Source organism: Triturus cristatus, chromosome 6 (assembly GCF_964204655.1).
Source record: "Triturus cristatus chromosome 6, aTriCri1.1, whole genome shotgun sequence".
NCBI classification, from domain to species: domain Eukaryota; kingdom Metazoa; phylum Chordata; class Amphibia; order Caudata; family Salamandridae; genus Triturus; species Triturus cristatus.
This window is the reverse complement of record NC_140589.1, coordinates 1,356,435,905-1,356,456,116: the sequence shown is the minus strand read 5'-3', so window position 1 is coordinate 1,356,456,116 and position 20,212 is coordinate 1,356,435,905.

Below are 20,212 nucleotides of genomic sequence, written 5' to 3'. Positions count from 1 at the left end.
GAAACAGCCCTCCCCCTGCCCCAGGCACTTTTGAGCCCAGGCAGGCCAGACATTGGTTATGCAAGGAGGTGTACACCCACAGAAGGCTTGCCACACCTCCAGAGTCTGCACACTAAAATTTGATTTCTGCAATCTTTAGGAGTGGCAAAATAGAGGGTTCTGAGAAGAGAAGGGTGACCTACACCCCTGGATGTGGTCACCTCAGGGGTGGATTAGATTCAGGGACTAGCTGCCCATTGGCTACTAGCTCCCACACCCCAACCTGAGCATCATTTCGGATTTAAGGGACCCCCCCTGACACCAGATCCTCTGTTCTGAGGAAACTGCATTGAAGAGGACAGAATAGCCCCGCACCAGCAACAACAAGACTTGCACAAAGCAAAAGAGTGATACCTTGCACCTGTGGCAACACTCTTGGAACTGCCTGATCAAGACTGTTCCTAGGCTATCTCTCAGTTCCCCGAGCAAGAGGGATCCCTGTGGAAGCCTGAAGCATCTTTAGACTCTCCTGGATTAGTGGCACAAGTCCTCTGCGAGCTGTAGGTAAAACAATGCTGCTGATCCAAAAAATCGCCGGCCATCGAGCCCTTCATGGGATCGCCCAAATCCAGATGGCCTAGTGCGCTGAGGGAATTGTGGACCTGCCTTCCACAAAGTTACATGCAGCCTACCGCTGCAGAGGCTTGTTGGTCACCAGTCTGGCAACTGACCCCTTTACTCGATGCGGCATTAGGATGGAATACCATCCAACCATCCACTGACATCAGCAGCCACACCGTTGTTGTCTTTTTGCTTCATTTTCCCCTGCAGCACCATCTTTGGGGTAAAAGCAGCTCTCCCACATCTCCCGTTCAGCACCAAGGACAGCCAGGACACCTCTGCACCCAGGCTCCACTGGCCAGGTAAAATTTAGGTGACTGTTGCGGCTTGGTCCTGCGATCCGCATCACCTTTACCCTGTAAGGGTACAACGCAACTGGACTAGCTAGTGACCAATTGTCACTAGTGGTTTTTCTCAATGATGGCAATGTTACATTTTCACTGTATTATTTTGCATTGATTTTGTATTACTTCTAAAATCTATTACCCCAGTTGTTTGTATGCAATTCCGTTTGTTTTTGTGTCTATATTAAGAAAAAAACACACTTTATTCTTATAAATTGGTGTCAGATTTATCAATCATGTCAATTACTTATTGGCCATTTTGGTACTCTGAAATGCTTAACACATGTTCCTCAAGTAAAGCGTGGCTGCTCTTTGCCACATTACCAGGTGTGAACTAAGAATTTATTTGTGTGAATTCAGGGACCTTTTTGGGGTATTGTGATAGTATTACATGGTGAGATCTGACCTCCACTCCACATAATACATCACTTTCCTACATAGATATTCACCATATTTTTTTATTTTTGTCTTTATTCCTTTACAGTGGCCAGAGCTGGCCAGTAAACATCAATGCAGGGAGCGATGCAAAGACCCTCAAATGAAAGGTCATCACGAGAGCTCTCGGCCACCAGCAAGGAGAAACAACTTAGTACTAGCAGGGAGAGTGTACCTGCCTAGAGACAAACTCGCTCTACCACCAAAAGACTCTGGGTAAAGCTGTCAAGTGCACTGTGGAGGTTGAGGAATTGGACACTACAACCAGGATGAGATGGGCAAAGGAACTTCTCTGAGCCTAGGTGAAGACATCTCTGCAGTGTCCCAAGAGAAGGCTCAGCCATCATCTGGGTCTGCACTCACTTCCTTCTTAACTCCAGAGATCCTCATACCAACAGTGCCTTCAGTTACACCAACGTCTCAACACCTCCTCGCCATCCTACTCCAAGTGCCTGCCCAGAACAGCAGCAGAAGTTGAGGGACACTTTTGCCTCTTACACCCTCGAGCTCTCATTTGTTACCTGCCCTTCAACCTGATTATGTCTTAATGATTATTCTCACGGAGGTGATGCGGCCAATAGCAAATGGTAAGGTAATGATCTCTGGGGACGTGCAGGTGTTGATAGGTGAAGTGAGAGCAATCTGAGAGAGGCAATTTGACCAGTATAAAAATCTATGTATCTTCCTGACTTACTTGATTGAAAACATTACCGACCTAATTACTATGTCGGGCAGACAATGTCCCGGTCCTGGGACCGACCGACCTCTGGTTGGTGGTCCAGACCACCTTATTAGGATGTGAAAAACACTGTTGGGTCACGTTCCTACATTTCCCTATGGGAGGATTTTTTATGTGCCGTAAACCGGCTGTAATACATGCTCCCATAGGGAAATGGGAGGTGCTTTTCATCCCGGCACCCCGTGGCAGGCACCAACAGGTGAGCAAACCGGAGAGCGCACACTCAAGGGGGCCCTGCTGGGGGCTCTTAAACATGCTTACCAACATGGTTTCCGTGTCGGACAGGCCGGCATGATAATCACGCCTGGAAACTGTGCATCGTAATCCCAAGGGCAGAAATCCCACCCTTTGGGATTACGAACCAGTTCTGACTGGGCGACAGGCTTCTTGAGTCCGTTGGAAACCAGCCAAAATGACCGGCCGATAAAGTTTCCGACCGCCAGCATTGTAATGCAGCGGTCGGAAAGTAAACCGAGAGGCCGACTATGATGCGGCCCGCAAGGCTCCGACCGTCGGTCAGAGCCATTCCGGGCGGCATCATAATCAGCCCCATATCTCATATGCCTTCACAACCCACCCCCATTCCTGTTCTCATATTTGTCAGTTGGTCTGAGCTAACTGTGCAGACATCAACGACTGTGTATCGCATTTTCAGATAAGGTTTAGTCCTGCTTTTGGTCGGTCGCATCATGTCTGCATCTGAGGAGGATATAAATGTTGCAATAAAAAGTGAACTGGAGGATGGCCTGGGGCCTTTGACGCCTCAAACCAAGAACTTTGCTCAGACATACCCTGGGGTTTGGAACAGTGTTAATTTTATAATTTGGACTATTGACTTTCATTTCAACATTTTACATTCTTTTAGGATATCCATTATCCTGTGGTCTGCATAGGTTGGACTATTTTTAGATGTATATTTGTTTTGGTGATTAGACCGAACTGTAAATAGGCGTGTTCCCTTACGTTTCTGATATGTTTGTTTAGTTTGAGCATCCCTCTAATAAAATAGCATTATCAAACATATTTTCGACTGAATAACTATCAGAAAACAACTTTAATATGTTGTTAATCTTTTTGGAGTAAGTGGCTGTTGCTGAACAAGTATTTATTTTCTGAACTAGAGTAAGTGTCTGTTGCTGAACAAGTATTTATTTTCTGAACTTCTTGTGAAGTTCACATGCAGTTATTAAATCATTTCATAGATAGTTACACCATAAACTCTTAGTTTAGCAACAAACACATGAAAATGTATATGAATTTAGATTAGGTTTGCTGATGTTTTATTTTCAAAGGTGCTCACAGATTAGATATCCACAAGTGTAGATTTGTGAAAGTTGCATACAAAACGTTGTTTAAATATTTATGAGTGAGTGAGTTGCTAAAAGAGTTTTGAAGTGAATTAGTGAATTTTTTAATGTTACCTGTGGTCAGAGAGTGGGGGAGAGGTTTCCACTTTGCCTGCTACACAATACTGGTTCTTCTGCTCCTGGTGGAAATTGTATTTGCTGCGTTTGAGGTGGACGGGATAGGTTTGTAGGTGATGCAGGAGGATTCACAAAGTGGCCTTCAGGATTTGTTAAGTGGTCCGGAAATGTGGTGGTCCAGGGCAGGACTGGCCTACAGGGCAATTGGAAAGTGCCCGATGGGTTGATAAAACAGGTAAGTCTGTAGGACAGTTTGTTTGGCTGTTTGTGGATCTGTTTTATGGTCTTGTGGGTCGGTTTTATTGTACATTTCCCATATATTAAAACAAATATTGGCTACAGCAAGCTCAAATTCATGTAGTCTTCCATAACTTGCAGAAACAATTATACAGCATGTCTTTACAAGTTGAAAACTGCCCCAATTCGGAAACATGGGCAGTTTCTTTTTTAGCTTTCTAGTTCACTAATGGAAGGCACTTTAATTTTGGTACCATAGCCTAATTTCTCCCAATCTGACCCTGTCCATAGCCTCATTACTATAGAAGAATACCCACCACTGACTTACCTGCCATGTTGGTGGCCATCTGCTGGACCATTTTAAACTATATTCAAGAGAATATGGATAGCATGAGTGTCCGATTTTTAGGATTTTCCTCCCTTTCTACATCCTTATGACATATGGAGGAGCAGAGGGAAATACCCTATATGAGGGACGAGGGATGGAAACTACGGGCCTCATTTAAGAGGCCATTGCGCCGCCTGTTCATCACTTTTTTTGATGCACCGACTCTGGAGTGTGCCTGCCCATATTCACAAGGCCACATAAAGTCACCCTGCGTGACATTTCATGGCCTTGTGAATATAGGCCACTTTCACGCAGTACCCTGCATGATAGGGGCATTCCATCGTTGTTTGTGTGGGTGTTTCCACGCAACATCCATGGAACCTGACACATTCCCAGATTTACAAAGGTTTTTAAAGCTAGGAATGTGTCAGAATCCTACGCCTCCCCAGGGGAGGCATAGGAGTGGCGCAACAAGGAGAAATACTTTTATTTCTCCTCTTTTTTTCCTCTTTCTATGGATGCTGCATTCTGCAGCATGCATAGAAAGAAGAAAATGCCATCAATTATTCTTTTTGTGCAGGAAGTTGTCCCTTCCTGCACAAAAACAATTGTCCCTGCAATGCAGACACCCTTGCAACATGACGCAAGTGTGCCTGCGCTGGTGCATGGCAGACAATTGTGCACCAGCGCAGGGGAAAGCACACGGATGTGTCGTATTATTGTTAATATGGCGCATCCCTGTGCTTTCAACATAATGGCGCTTGGCACAGCAAAATGGCTTGTGGCGCTGCGCTGTGTCATTTTTTGGGAAATTATGCCCCAAAAGAATTTAAACATGGCTTTCTGTTCTTGGTCTTCCTCGGTGAAAAGTGAGCCAGGTATTGCAAGGGGAGTGCCAGAAGTGGTGACAAAAGTAAAGAGAGGAGTAGCAACTGCTACCTCTGGCATCCCCAACAGACATTGACGAACTGGGATGCACAATTTCCAATTGAAGCTTTAGGATGTATTCAGTGCCCCTCTTCAGCATGGGGATAAGCGACACTTGTAAACCATATCATGTGGCATCATGAAATCCTCATCTTTGAAGTACTGACAAGATAAATATATAAACTTGTGATCAGGGTTCCAGTAAGAAAACACATCCCCCTTTCAAAAAAGATGTAACACTCTAAGCTGATAGGGATCAACTTCAGGAGCAAAAGAAAATTTGTAATACAGTACATGCAGTATATGCACTAACAGACGTAGGGGCATATCAGCAACGGACGGCTATAAATAATGCAAAGCGCGCTTAGTGCTTTTGTATTTATCGCCGTCTATCGCTGGAATTTATCGCCCTGTTAGCACGTTATTAACAACGTGTTTCTCCAGGGCGATGTAAATTCCAGAGATAGTGGGGAAATCGCCGTTTTGCAGGGAACATCTCTGGTTTTCCAGCGATGTTCCCTGCAAAGCGGCGATATGCTTGATGATACGGCCCTGTGGTCGTAACACAAGAATCCGCCCCCATGTTAAACATACATGGGTCAGGATTTTAGCAGACGTTAGTTTTGGGCGAACACAGCGGTTTTCACCCAAAACTAACGTCTGCTAAAATGCGTGTGCCTCCTTGTAAATATCGCGATGTGCCCCTCAGCGATATTTTATAGGTTGTACTGCCCAGTGATGCCCACTTTGCATCTCATTAGAGATGCAAAGCGAGGCGTCGGTAAAAAGGGTGCTAACATGCGCTACTGCATGTTAGCATGCCCTTGTACATAGGGCGCTAATATTATCTCCGCTTTTTTGGCTTTTAAAGCCAAAAAAGTGGAGATAAGACCCTTGTAAATATGCCCCTTGGTGAGGAATGAATGAGATCGAAATGGAGATGCTGTCGAAAGTAATTGATACAGAAGTGATAGGAAGTATCTTTTCTTTGCTGCTTTTAAACCAGGAATGGTATACTACTAGTTTAATCTCTCTAGGCTCTAATTGACCCACCAACAGTGAAGGTGATGTGTAATTAGGGAATAGAGAAAGTGAGGAAGCTCAAATATATGGATATGTGAGGGCAGGTAATATTCACATGGATACAGGCTATATAGATTTATCAGAATTCTGGGAATATAGAAACAAAATTCCTAATTAAAAAAGAAGGCAGTAAGAATAAAGTAGGCAGAACTATTCTCTGCGACATGATGGGAAACTTTACTTAGTGGACTTTATAGGGGAGGAACGTGTTTCTTTACACAATTCCAGTAGCCAACGATACGATTGGATTGGATTCGGAGAGGCGCGACAAACAGAAAAAGGTCCGGAAAACAGAATTGTTAATAGCGATGGGTAAAAACAGATCTGACGCACAGAATAAAAGGAGAGAAATTTCTAAACGGCTTCCCATAAGGCACTGGGGCTTGGAAAATAAAAGGGTTGAAAAAAAGTCGGGCATGGTGTGGGGTAAATCACAATTCAGTCAAGCTTTGTTTAAAATTACCACGAGATATTTTATCCAATTATTAGATTTGGCAAATCGGAGCTACGAGGCTTATTATGAATCCTGTCCTAGAATGCTATAAACTCACTGGTAAGAGGCAATTTTGCACCAACATTTACTGAAGATAGGCCAGTGAAAAATTCAATTTACACTGAAAATCGCCGCAAAAATGTAACTTATTTTGGTACAAATGTTGTTTTTGCAAGGTTAGTCCTTGCAAATTTCAATGCAAAATTGCACTGCAACAGTGCAAAGTATATGTGAACTAGCTGATAAAATGTAGAATTAATTACCACTTTAATTATTTTTCCAATAAATCTAATTTCTAAATGCTGCATTTTTATAATAATCTCTTAATTTATGCAACCTGCCAAGTCTGATTTTTAGAATAAACTATATTCCAGGTGTGGAGGGTAGCAACTAGGATAAAGCATGCATGTGTGCTGCCAGTTCAGCGGTATCCATTTCACAGAGGCAAACGAAAGGAGGTCGAGTTCAGTGACAACATGAGAAAGGCAACGCTAGAGGGACATGAAATAAATGTGTGTTAGACTTTATTTGAGATCCATCTGATTTTAAGCTAAAAGAAACAATTAAAAAGTCAAAGGTTTACGGTTGATTCAGTATAAAGAGGGTTCCTAGTTTTGGGACAAAGAGATCAGGTGGGTCTGATTACAGGGTTTGAAAGTCCCTTGGTGATGTGCTGATGAATGGTGAATTGTGTAAAGAAGGTTATGTATAACAGTGTTACATCGGATGCACTGCAGTCTTTAGAACCTGGTTTAACCCCAACAGAACACAAGGTCCTAGTAATGAAGGTAAATTCAGTCTTAAGCATACATTTTAAACTGAATATATCTTTTTTACGCCTGCTAAGAATTCACATAGGGATCCTGGCAGGAGTAAATTAATTTCCAGGAGTTGGGGTGCTCCGCCACGAGAGCAGAGATTGTTGGAAACGACAAAACCCACTCAAGGGGTAGGAAGCGGGCATTTCAAGGCATTTTGAAGCAGCGGCGTCCGCCACAGGTAAAAGCGGTGAGACAGTAGGGTAAGGCATGAGCGGGGCAGGTTGGGAGGGGGGTGAAGTCAACAGACGACAGAATAGGTATAAATAAATAAATATTACCTATTCTGTCATCTGTCGACTTCCCCCCTGCTACCTCCTGCCCCGCCCCACCGTGCTTACCTGTGCCGGACGCCGCTGTTTGAATGTTTCCCAGTCTCTTATCCAATGTCTTTACATCTTGGGAAGGGTCATAAATTTGCTTTAACTAGAAGCTAGCATAACCCCTCTTCCAATTTGGGAATGTCAATGGACTATCCCCAGATTTGCTGTGGGTGCAAAGAAGGGCTTTCTACACAGGAAATACATATTTTCCCCAAAGAGAAACAAAAGTGCATTTGAGAACTCCTTACATCTGGTATATGAGCCAGCACGGGACGTCACAGTACCTTCCCAGGAGTATGCTTGGAAAACTGGGGCTGGCACTACTTTTCATGCATACTCCTTGGAGTGTTTTCTTAAAAGAAAAAAGTAAAAATACTTTAAGGTGGAGGCTGTGATCATCTGGTGAAGGAGATACTGGCCCAGTTGGTATTGTATTGTATTGTATTGTAATTGTATTTGTATAGCGCTTACTACCCCTGACGAGGCGTCGAAGCGCTTTTTTCGGCAAGTGGCACGCCAATCCGGGACACATAGAGGATTAGTTTTGAATTAGTATAGTGAAACATACAAGTAAATTTTAAGTGGTGGATGGGTTAGTCAGTTATTTAGATTCGGAAAGATAGCAGAAAGATAGAAGAGGATAAAAGGTTTGTATTTATATAGTGCTTGTTACCCCTGATGGGGTGTTGAATCATGCTACTCCGGAAACCCATAAAGGATTAGTGTTGAATTAGTATGGTGAAACATGAAAGTAATTTGAGTGGTGGATATTAGTCAGTTATTTGGAGTGAGAAGGATAGCGGAGGGATAGAAGGGAAAGAAAGGTTTGCATTCATATAGCACCTGTTACCCCTGATGGGTGTTCAAGCACTTTTCTGGCAAGTAGCACACTACTCCGGAACCCATAAAGGATCAGTGTTGAAAATTATAATATAGTGAAATATGAAGTATTTTGAGTGGTGGAAATGTTATTCAGTTATTTGGATACAGAAGGGTAGGTGGCGGGATAGAAGAGGGAAAGAGGTTTGTATTTATATAGCGCTTGCTCCCCCTGAGGAGAATCAGATTTCCTTCTTCTGTATTGTCTAACAAGCACACAATCTCCTCTTGTAAAAGTGATGTCCTTTGCATGACGACGTTGGTCAGCTTATTTTTCATCTTCTGTTTGTGACCAAAGTCCGTAGTGTGAATGTCTTCCTCATTCTTAGATCTGAGGTTGGTCCATTGGGGCAAGTTGGTCGTCATGGCTCTTCCAACCATGAGAGTTACTGGGCTTTCCCATGTCATTGAGTGAGGGGTCAAATGGTAAGCTCAAAGAGTAGTGTTTAAAACAGATTTGTGGTTGAGCTTCTCCACTGCAGCATGCTGAACAGCTTTCTTTATAGTACTCATGAACTGTTCTACCCAGCCATTGGCCTGTGGCCAGAGAGAAGTGCTTTTTTGATGCTTTGTATTGAGGTCATTTAGAAAGTCTTTACATTCTCGACTATTCAATGGTGGGCCATTTTCAGACTTTATTACTGCAAGTACACCCCATGTCACTAAGATGCCATCTAGTTTTTATGACCTTTTCATGTGTAGTGGATGAATGGTCTTTCACAAATGGAAAACGGGAGTATACATCAACAATTACTAGACGATGATGTCCATTCTCAAGAGGATCAAAGAAATGAATAGCAATTCTCTACCAAGCATGATGTAGCAATTCTGACATGTGCAAAGAGTGCTGAATGACTTTAGAGGAAAAACGGTTGCAAATATGATAAGCCTTTCATTCTTTTTCGACCCTTTCGTCGAGATACGGAAACCAGACTTGTTCACGAAGAGCTCTCTTGTTGGCAACTATTCCTCGATGTCCCTCCTGGGTAACATAGATCACTAGTTGTTGTAGACTCTCAGGAATAACAATTCATGTACCTTGCAGAATGAGGTCTTCTTGAGTCACGAAAAGGTCATCACTTATATTTTTAAACTGCAAAAGCTCACTGTCTTTAGTGAAAAGTCTGGAGTGCTAGTTTCACGATTGATGAGCAATAATGTATTTTAATCTCAACATGTCAATATCTTTGCTTTGAGCAGTGACAATTTTTTCTAAAGATATGGGAGCTGGAGTGCTCGTCTTAGCAATAAAATTGATGAAGACCTCCGCTGCCTTAGATGGGTTACCAGGGCATTGCAATGACACTCTTGAAAAATAATCAGCTGGATTCTGATATTTCCCTGAACAATGAATAATCGTAAGGTTGTATTCTTGTAGCCTCAAACCTCACTGTTCATTCCGAGGAGACATTTTTGACTTGGGATTGCCAAATATCTTCAACAGTGCTTGATGATGAATTACTACAGTGAAAGCCTTTCCGTAAAAGAAAACATGGAAATATTCACGAGCCCAGACCATTGCCAAACTCTGGTTGCTTGTGTACATGCTCTGTTTGTGAAAGGCTTTCAGTGGTATATAGCACGGTAGGTCTCCGGGAATTTTGCTGTCCGCTGTGCTGTGCAAGGATTGCGCCCAACCGACAGCCTTTGTATGTAGTTTAAAATCAAAGTAGGCCATTTCAGTGGCACTCTCAATGGCTTGCTGGATGTGTTGGAAGCTCTTTTCACACTCCCATGACCAATGAAAAGGTATGTTCTTTTTCGTTAGTTCTCGTAACGGTGCACTAAACATAGCAAAGTCTTGTATGCATCTCGAACAGTAACTGGTCAGTCCAAGAAAGGATCATAACATAGGAATATCTTTATAGAAGTGGATTAACCTCCTAGTTGGAGACCAGCTGTGCCATCGGGGGATGTTACCCGGCAAGGTAACGCTTCTCAGACTTTTTACCATCACACTTATTGATCAGACAGCGACACCCCGGTCACACACAAAACAAGATTCAATTGTCGAACTTTAAGATGACACCAAGGGTGTGCAAGTACCTTCCTTCGAGGCATTCAGAGTTAAGCCTGTATTGGTTCTAGAACAACAGGCTTACATGAGAGCTTTGTCATTTTGTTTCTGTATGGCTCTAAAAAATATGTCATCACTTTAGTTAAATGCATTTGCTGCACGCTGTATGATGTGTCATATGGTGTATTGAAAAAGTTCTGCGGCAAAAGATACACCAAAACTTAATTGCATATAGCGAAACAGACCAATGTGCGTAGAAAAGGTTGTAATGTACCTGGATTTGTTTCCAAGCCCAAATGGTGATATCCTTTATTTAGGTCGACTTGAGAGAAAAACTTTGCACCATTCAGTTGAGTTATCATACCAGCAATGTGTGGACCAGGATGTCTCTCTCTCAATTGCCTTGTTGGTCTGACGCAAGTCAAAGCATTTTGTACAGCTCCTTCACTGTCTCTTTTGGGTACTACTACAATGGGAGAAACCCATGGTGTCGGACCAGTGGAGAGTTCCATGATGTCATTTTTAAGTAACAAATTAAGTTCCTTTTCAACAGTGCCTTGCAAGTGAAACACAATTTGAGCAACAGGATGAATATCCTCATTTATGTGTGACATTACTTTCATTATTTTGAGTTTTCCTAGTCCATGAAATAATGAAGGAAATTGACTTAGAATTTTATGACAAGCATTTATATTGTAGTTCACTGATATTAGTTCCATATCAACAGCAGTTTTGAAACTTAGCAAACAGTCACTTGAAGCTGTTCCTTGAAGTACATGAATAGGTGCTTGTTCCACATTTTTCTTTTTTTTTGACTTAGTAAGTTGTGGTAACGGAGACATTGTGCTGACTTGTTGGTGGGTAACAAGTTGTGAAGTCCGCTGGCACTTGGATATTTTAGCGTTTTCTTTGCTCGCCTATGAAGTTGGCAATTAGTATCTCTGTAGTCTAGATAGCATTGCTCTATAATAGTACTTCTCATCCCAGCCGAATATTGTAAGGCATGGCCATGCGTAATGAAAGTCTTGAGTATAAGAGGTAAGAGTGTGGTCAAAGCGGTCTATCATAGCTGGATATTCTGCTTCTCTGGAAGCCAGGATGAGTGAGGGTAACAGAACCCCCACCTGACCCGTCTCTTTACCTGCTTCAGGGCTGTGATGGCCGTTCTTTCGTCATAGCAAGCAGGGAAGGCAGTAAGACCGAGAAAGGAAAGAAGGGCCATTACAAGAAGGGAGGGCAGACACCACTAATACACCAAAACTAAAAAGAGACTCATCCTAGCAGGGAATGAGGGGCTGGAAGGATAGCCTCTTAAGACCAGCCGATTGGACTGGAGAACGTAGAGGAAATGATATGGAGAAGGAAGGAGGAGGGAAAAGCACCGACAGCACATGGAGGAAGAGGTAGGAAATTAGAAATGCCGTTGTGTACAATTCACAAGGAGGATGAGGAAGTGGAAAGTTACAGGGAAGCTGGCAGAGAGGAGGAACCGGTGGAGGAGTGGTTTGATGCCGCCTGAGGGATACCGTCAGAGACGCTGCAGCAGCCTGCCATAACTCAGGAGAGCTGTGGCTTGTGCAGTGAGTGCAAGGAGCAGGGTGGAGAAACCAAGGGGTATATTCACAAGAATGTGTGATAACTACCGCAAAAGTAGCGTAACGCAACTTTCAATATCGCAGCCCATCGCGGGAAAATAACCCCGTGACAATGTGGGATTCACAACAAGGTGGCAGCCTGCAATAGTCCCCAGATAATGCGCCAAATGTCCGCGTCAAAATCAATGTCACGCTGCGTAAATGCAATACGCGAACGCAAAAAAACATGCGATGAGGCCAACTGCGGTACAAAAAGTAGCGAAAACCATCCACAGGCCTGCAAATCCCACGCGTCTGGTGGAACAATGCACTATAAAAAACCACCGAAAAAATGCACCAAAAACAATCCAAAGTGTCTAGCAACATGGATGCACCCTGATACAGCGCAGGGGCCAACCTGAACCCCACAACCCCCACAGACTACCAGCAAGGAACAACTGGGCCGGGGAAGGCCAAGGAGAAGAGGGAGAGGAAGACGGGGTGCAGACCGCCGGAAAACATGACCAGCGTCCCGGAGGTGACAGAACACTACCAGCAACTGACCCACAAGCAGACCACCTGGATTGCAGGTGGGGTGGCGAGGAGGCCAATCCAGGAGGCCAATAGGCGCTGGCATTACTTGACTACCTAAACCAGGCACAAACCCGCTGCCAACAGGAAGGCAGCAACAGCGACAGGAGGTGGCAGTCCAGCGCCAGCGGAGGAGCTGAAGTAAACCCAGGCCACAGTCATCAGTGTAGAGACGATGCAAGGAGTAGGGAGTATGGACACAGCTCGAGAGGACCTGACACAACATCAACAGGGAGTGCAACGAACAGGACTAGGGGGATGGGGGAGTGGGCACAATGGCATACATACATAACGAGGTGTACCACACTGCACACCCACAATCACCCAGGTTCATGGCCCAGATCCTCTTGGTACACTGCAGCACACACACATAGCACGAACAGCACACCCAGATTGACGACAAAGAGGAACAACGTGCATAGCCGACACTGCAGAACAGAGGACACAACTGGCTCTGCACATGCACAGAAACATGCCGACTACATCTGAAAGAGCCGGAAACAGTGAAATTGAAATGTACGCGTATGACCTCACATCCGTCATGTAGACCAAATGTACACTGTCCCACAGAAGAATCCTGCACCCCCCAAACAGTCACAATGTACATTGCCATACAGTCTGCATGCAAACCTGCACAATGCGCCAACATATATGTCAAAACCAAGTCAATATGCACCTCCCCTTCACATCGCAGAGGGGCACACAACACATTCAGCAGAGCACAGAATACAACACATCAGTGATGCCAGAGAGTACCACCACACCGTTGACACTGACGCACTACAACAGTACATGGATATCCCACGCAACCCCCCACCAGGACCCAGACAGCCAAGCTACTCAGAGGAGAACGCCGAGCCTGCAACAGACCACACAGCAGGAAGCACCCGCAAGCACAGCTGCCTCACAACACTTCACCCACGCACACATCGCACCCCAATGCGATGTGTCTGCATGCCAAAAGGAGGTGGCCCAACACGTGTGGGTGGGGTTCGTACCATGGACTGCAAACCAGGACACATACGTAGGTGTCACCAACACCCCACTAAGGAGACCCACACTGCCATAGAGACACATGCAGATGCACATTCACAGTACAGAACCACGGGCAGGGGCGCTCAAACAGCAGTCACACACTCATGTTGCCCCTGCCTACGATGGCCCTGGACAATCCCCTTACGAATTGAGTGTGTGACGACAAAGATACATGTCCAAGCTGCAACACACTACCTGTGGTGACACCCGCTACCTGCCTCCGATGTACACAGAACAATGTAATGTCGTAGGGCCCAGGGCCCTCATGCATACAACAAGACCACAGGGACACATGCCGATATCATGTTGAACTTGCTACGTGCACATGCGCCCGGCCCCTTTATTGGCAGGGTCACATGTACAGTGGCGCCTGTGCTGGATGTGTGTGGGGCGAGTGTAAGCCAGCTCGCACAGAATGCTTGGTGCTGGCAACAACTTGAACATTGGACACCAGTGCAATGGAAACAGCAAACAGATGCATAACAGAGTCGACTACACAGCAACATGGAGGAAGCCGGAGTAAGGACAGAGGTCACCCGAAATTCAGTCAGGAGGTTCCGTGAGTTGCAGTGCACTGAGGTAGGGGCACTAGAGATGAGCACGCTCATGTGAAGGAAATGCTAGGATTGTGTCCCTTCATGTTAGTTCTGATGCAGATGCAGTGGGGTGTGTTACACCTGCATCAACTTTCTCATCAACATCCTAGGTCTCCCATACTGTATGAGGTTACAGTTGCATGCCCAGTCCACAGCCCAATACCCAGTAATGGTTCCGGGTGTGTGGCTCGACTACCACCTCCAGTCTGCATTCCTGCCTTGGGGATGTTGCCTCCTGCCCTCCCATTGTCTGTGCCATCTCCAGTCTGCACACTTGACACATATTTCTCATCATAGTCCCAGCTCTGCATGAGGTGACATTGCTGCGCAACATCACCACAGCACAAATGTCAATCAGTAACGGACAATGGCTTGGGGTGCACTGAGTCACTGGCACCTGGAGTGCTGAGCAGGGTATTAGGCCGATGATGGCATCCACGACAGGTCTGAGCAACTCGGTCAGGACCACCGTGTTGACTGTGGCAGATGGCAGTTGGAGGTGGTCCTTGCAGTGGTCGCGTGTGCCTCCTGCGGTGATGCCACATCCGGGCCGGTCAGGACTCGATTTGGTGTGTGAGCCCTGTTGGGATGCTCTTGGGCACGGAGGCTGCATACAGCGCAGGGCCACAGAGAAATGGTGTTGATGACCTCAAGGCCAACGCTTGAGGGGCCATCCAATATCTCAGAAGAAGGGGTCCCGGACCTGACTAGTACAGAGTTAGTGGCCCCGGATGCACAGAGGCTGGCACAGGCACCCAGCCACGGGATGGTGACTTGCGGCGCAGTCAGATGGGCCATGCGACTTGAGCGAGTCACCATCAATGTCCGAGGTGTATGTTGTGGAAGGTTTCGGGGGACAGTGGAAGGTGTCCTCCAGGGCATGACGCCGAAAGGTTTGATTTTATCCGGAAGCAGCAAATGGAGGAGTGGAATGTGACAGCCTCGTTGACACCACCAATTTGGTATCAACTACATGAGGATGAAAACTGCCCCCTGGTCCACAGACTCAGACACCACCAAAGTTAGACCAGAGAGTGTCCATGATTGTCGGGGAACAGACTTAGTGGCACCGGTGCTGAGAGGGTATGCTGTCTGCGATGATGCCGGTACGCTGATATGGACTCAGCCATTGCAAAATGAAGACTCTGTGACCTACTGGACCGCAGTGTAGGCCAGAGGCAGTGGTCAGCAGTGGCCCACAGCCAAGTGTTGTTGGCTGGCGAGACACAGAGTTAGTGACTCCTGGGCATTTGTCGGTAGTATTCGATCACCTCCATAACGATGATCTTGTTCTCTCCAGACTGCAACGCGTCATCCTCTTACGCCTCTCTGTGCGTGCGATGACATGTATTCTGCCTTTTGAATAACCGATGTTCAGTTCCAAATCTGTGACCTACCTGACCATGGTGTAAGCCGGAGGCAGCGGTCAGCACGGCCCATTCACCGAGTGTTGCTGGCATAGGTTGGATGGCCCCATCGGCCTGAGTAGTTCAGGTTCAGTGGCACCATATGTTCACTCACCTCCATGTCTGTGACCCGGCTTTCGTCCGGACTGAGCCACATCTTCCTCTTACTCCTCTGTGTGCGACCACTGGTGTGGACTCTGCCATTCGTGATTTGTGCCAAGATTCTGGATGTGGGACCTACTGGTCCGCAGGGTAGTCCTGGTCCCTCGTCCACGTGTTGCTGGCTGGCGTTGAACAGGGTTAGTGGCACCACGTGTCGCAGGCTGGTTTTGAACAGGGTTAGTGGCACCACATGTCGCAGGCTGGCGTTGAACAGGGTTAGTGGCACCATGTGTCGTAGGCTGGCATTGAACAGGTTAGTGGCACCACGTGTCGCAAATAGCCCATATGGAACTATGCCTCCCTGATTGGGGTGGGTCTCGTGCTGTGGCCGCTGGCCCAAAATTGGGGTCACTGCCATTCATGAATCTGGACACATTTTTGCACATGTGACCAACTGGGCCGAAGAGTAGTCCGAAGGCAGCAGTAGAGTACGCCAACGAGAAAGGACTAAAGCGGGCCAGTGTCGTGGAGGCCGTGGTGGACTGAGGAGGCTGCCATGGTTGCGGCCCTCAGGCTTGGAGCTTGCGCCGGCACGTGGTGGGCCCTCCTTGACACACGCCGGTGTCGGCAGGTGATCAATTTGGGCTGGCTGCGCAGGGACGGGCCTGACGGGTTCATGGTCCACTGTGCCGGGGTCCGGCAGGCGCACGGCATCGCAGGCAACACCGCTCACGAGGACGGCCTTGGCCTCATGGCGGGGTGAGAGGCGCCACCCTGGAAGAGACGTTGTGCTTTCCGGAAGAGGACCATGCCCAGGGCTACATGCTTTTTAGTCACACCCCTACACTGGCGTTGCGTACGCCGGGCCGTCCCACTCCGGTCATGCTTGGGGGCCATAACAGGCAACATTTCCACAGGGTCCCCCACTGGCTGGGGTGAAATGGTTGCATCCACTGTCCACTAGACTCCATACACCAGAGGTGTGTGTCGCCATGGATATGGGTGTGTTCGGCACACTGGGGTCTGTCCAGCACATCTCCGCCACTCTTGGCATTGTGTACTTTCCCAATCATGGTTCTACTGCATCCTTCACACATGCCTGGTTGCCACCTCTCCCCACATTCAGATGTTGGGTGGCTGAGGTGCCATGCCGTTGATGGCTCATGTTCACGGCTTGGCCAGGTAACCATTGTGAGTTGTCCTGTCGTGTCTGGTGGGTGGTCATGTTGTTGTGCATGTTGATAGTGATTTTGTGACGTGTGCATTGCCAGAGTTGTTATGTTGCATGGTTGTGGAGTTGAGGTGAGTAGGGTGTCCATTTGAAACTTGCCATGGGGCTGTGCATTTCCATTGTTGCCATCCTGGGTAGGCTGGTTGCTGATGAACTGTTGGAAGGTGAAGGAATTGTGCACAGTGGCTGGGTATTTGGAGGCGTATTGCAGGAAACAGTGGTCCCTGAAACCAAACGATAGAGCAAAAAATGAATATAGTCAAAATTGGAACTATATTATAGCCAATGTCCGGCCGGGCATGGCAACTTTAATAAGTAGAAATTCTTGACAGTAAACAAGGAAATGTAAGTAGAAATTCGGTGGGACACAAGCCTGTATCCTCTGACTTACATACCAAGTAGACAGAAAATGACAAAACACAATCAGGCAATTACAGTGATGTTTCTTTGAGAAATAATGAATAGCGAAACATCTGATATTCAGATTGCCACCTTCACACTATATTACATACAGCAATATTTAAGGTGTAGGGTGGGCAACAGAGTCGACGGCGTTTCGATCCTTATGAGAAAGATACAGGATCATCATCAGGACTAATTTAGTTAAATTGCCCTTATTTTGAATGCCTCATGTTGCCATGGAGGCAACGGAAAAGATGCCGATTCACGAAAAGGTAACGTTGAGTTAAGGTTTACGGTAGGACAATGCCTACGCACAATTCTTCCGGGAGGAAGGACACGGATAGGTCTCAATCAACTTGCAGAAATGGGTTCCGTGGCCATGCAGTGTGTACGGACGATGCCGGATCAACTGTGTTTCCTGCAATACGTATCTACCCAAGGTCCCTGTCTAATTCCTTTGGGTGCCCTTGTTCCTCCTTTGATATGGGTATTTGGAGGCGACATTGTTGGAGGTTCCACGGTGTTCTGTTGTTGCCTGCACATTGATGTAAGATGTGTGCTTCCTGTTGCGGTGATTGTGTGCTGTGTCACCAGGGGGCACAGGTGGGACATGTGTGCTCTGGATTGCCCCAACACGTGCGTGCATCGTGCTATGGCGTATGGTCCTTGCTTGGGCTCCAGCGGATCCTGCACATTGTGTTGGACGTATGGGGACTAGGGTACCAGGGTGATGGGGATGTCCAGGACAGGTGTGGGGGACTTGCATGTGGCTAGCTGTGAGACTCCTCTGACTCTGGCAGGTGTTGTTTGGGGGTGCCAGGGGCAACAGGTGCAGCCAATCCACCAGCTTGGTGTGGGGTGGGATGTTGGTTGTCCGCTATGTTGGTGCCGTAGGCCTGTTAGGCGATGATGGTCAGGATGCATAGGATGGTTGTCCCTTTCAGCCTGTAGTGGACGGTGACATTATCAGATGTTGGGTCTGTGAGGCTGGTGCGTTTCCTGGGGTCCGCTGTCTTTGTCTGCACTGCCTCTGTAGTTGTCTGGGGGGTTACGGATGTGGGTGGGGTCCTGGGGTGGTGTCGGTGGGTGTTGTGGCCCTCTTGGGTGTCCGGCCACATGATGAGTGGCTCCATGACATCTGTTGCCCTTCCGATGTGGCCCTGGGCTGGTCTCCCTTTTGTGGTGCTGGCTGCCGTCTGACTTAACACCAGGTCAGAGCAGGTGTAGATTTCCCAGTGCTAAAGGGCCTTATCACCTGTTTTGTGTTCTTATGTGGCTGGTCGTTGAGAATGGTGTGGTGTGATGTTGTCGTGGCTTTTGGCACGGGAACGCCCACTCTGCATCTCATTAGCAATAGTTGCGGGCGTCCTCTGTGGCGATGTTTTTTGCGTCTGCTATTGCGGGTAAACTGGTGCTGTGGGCTGTTAGCACCAGCTTGTGAATGGGGAAGTAAATTTATCACGACTTTGGCTGTGATAAAGTGCCGTTAATTCGGCGATAGCTCCTTGTGAATATCCCCCCATATGCCTGAAAGTGAAAAAGGGGAAAAGTACTAGGGAGACCAGCAATTGGAAAAGAAAAACAGTCTACCGAATGGAAGTATAATAAAGAAGCCCAGTTTTCACCTCAGAAACATAGCTGAGAGAAGAAGCATTATTTATTTTCTTTTTTTCCTTTTCCTTTTTTATTTATGTGCACTAATTTTTCTTCCTTTATTTTATTTACTTACCTGAACAGTCAAAGTACGAGATGAGCACCTCCTCCATCTCGATGTCCCTATAAGCAAAGAGAAACATAGAGAAAGTAAGACTCACACACATCTCGGGTGATCTGGTGATGGGAAAATAGTTTGAGAGAATTAATATTGTCATTCCTACTGTACGCTTGGTATTTTTTTTTATGGCTGTGCTGGTGATCCCACACCTTAGAACACTGTTAAAAGGGAACAGGCAAAAAGAAGTCAGTCCTGCACCTGTCAAGACAGAAAGTAACGCCACCCTTGGCCCACTTGGAATTGGACTATCTTATTGACGTTTTGACCATCTTGTATTTCATTTTCATATAAATACTCAATAGAAAGGCAACATTCACCATACTATCCAGTCACAAAGTCATACTTCCACCCTTCCCTCCCACAATGAGCTTCCCATGTTCCACAATTGAGTATTTGGTGTGATGTTTTGCATGACATGTAGAGCTTCAAATGCATTTGTAAAAGACAATTCTAGACATGCTGAGCCATGATGATGACTGGCACCAGAAATTGTTGCTGTATTTGTAACTGCTAAGGCTATTGTCATCTGGACGGGCTACTCAGTGGAAGAAGAGGACATGGAAGGCAGGGTTTAGAAGCCTGAGAGAGTGGGACGTTTGTCATACTCCCTGCAGACTTGTCTCTTACTTCAATTGGTGTCCCCATCTTTGTCATTTCTCTGGTAGATGATTTCTCTTTGCAGTTCTTTTGTAAGCGTCACATCTGTCCTCAGAGAGAGAAGTCTGTACCAATGTGAGGAGAACGGAGGCAGGTATTTCCGCCACTCTGAGGACAGAAGTCTCTGTATGCAGAGTCTGGAACAGGACATCTGCTGGAGACTATGCCTCAATTTGTTTCAGGGCTTGCATTGAGCC